We start from the raw sequence: 1682 nt of genomic DNA on the forward strand, positions 1-1682 counted from the left end.
TTCCTCTATTCTATTCTCCCTCTCTGCAGCATGTGACCTGACCAGTTCAACCGTGTTTTGTGACTTGTTGGGCTTGTGACCCCCTGTGAAGTTTCAGGAAGATGAAAATGTTATGATCAGTCCTTAACAGCTTCTCATGGTATACTTTTCATCTCTGCTGGTACCTAAAGTTTGTGTGCATTGAGGGAAAGTTGTCCAGAAGACAATCACTGCAGGAAGAAGACGCAACCTAAAAAGCAAAGCCCACAAAACAGCACCCAGTAACCCAAAACGGGGAAGCTGGCCTAAAATCCTTCAGAGGATGTGGCTGAGTGCTTTTTAAAATCCACTTGTTTTGTCAATGTACTGGCAGTGGCACCTTTCAAATTCCAAACAGGGCTGCTCATAAATGGGTTTCCTTCCTCTACAGCTACCCCTGACTGGGGGTAGAGAGGTGCATCAGGGGCGGGAGGGACCTTCAGAGATTCCCCCGCGTGTTGGACTTGAAAGTTTCTGTCTCTGTGAACTTTACATCAAACGGCCATGGGCTGCTGTTGGCTCTTTGAAGTGGCAGAGGGGAGGTTCAGAGCTGAATACGGGCCTCTGCCTCGACATGTTCTGGTTCAAAATGGACTCTGTCGTGGTGTAAAAACAGCTCAGCTAAAGGTCTGCTGAGAATGGCACAAGATCAAGGCTAAGGACTTATCTCTCAGTTACCATTCCTGTCACATATATAAGGATCTATAGACACACTATGGTGTTATACTACGCAGTTATTTAGTTTTCTCTCTCTCAGATTAGTGTTTTTTTACAGGCCTAAAACGTCACAAAAGTAGATAGACACTCAACTGTTAATGCTATTGCTACTGCTACTTCAACAACTAAACTAAAGTTCATTTTTGGTGAGATACCATGTGTCATAAGCACTGAAAACAGGAAATATGTGTAGCTATTTGCAGTAAATGCTCAATATTGTCGCTTCACGACGAAATGTAATTTCTAGTTTTCCCACAAATCTAATTTGAATTCTGTCCACTCATCCTTCTGACATCACAGAGATGGCACCCTTTATTGCTATTTCATTACATTTTACTTTCCTTTTCTATTGCTGTGTCACTGCATCACTCCGAATCCTAATATATCATAATACATATTGTATATATCCAACAAGATCTTTTTTTTTAAAGTAATGTCTTTACATTTACTAATTTTTACATTTTAATACAACATCTGTGTAACTTTTGGTTATATTTCAAAGCAACCTTTGAGCACATTTAAGAATGAAAAACTAATATGTCAGTATAATAACAGTAGGCTCGTAATACTAATACTATGATGCTGCTGTAACTGCTAGTGCCATCTTCACTACATCTATGCTATTGCAACTTTTACTCCCACTATATTACCTCTACATTGCATTCACTAATAAAGAGACAGAAACTGAGGTTATGTATAAAATAGCCTATTAAACTATCAATTTTAATGTAATGTTTACATGTAAATGTGGATATTGGTGTTTTGTTTTATTCTGTAGAGATTTACAAATTTTCCAGACGGGCACAGGGACCATGAGGACTCCTCAGACAGAGGGGGGCCGGGCTCTCGTTTTCCCATGCACCACCATCTACTGACATTGGCCACTGCTCCACATTAAACACCCCGCATTCATAAAACAGAAAAAAGAAAAGAGGAACCATCTGACA

This window comes from Seriola dumerili, unplaced genomic scaffold, assembly GCF_002260705.1.
Source record: "Seriola dumerili isolate Sdu_G_001 unplaced genomic scaffold, Sdu_1.0 BDQW01000230.1, whole genome shotgun sequence".
Classification (NCBI taxonomy): Eukaryota; Metazoa; Chordata; class Actinopteri; order Carangiformes; family Carangidae; genus Seriola; species Seriola dumerili.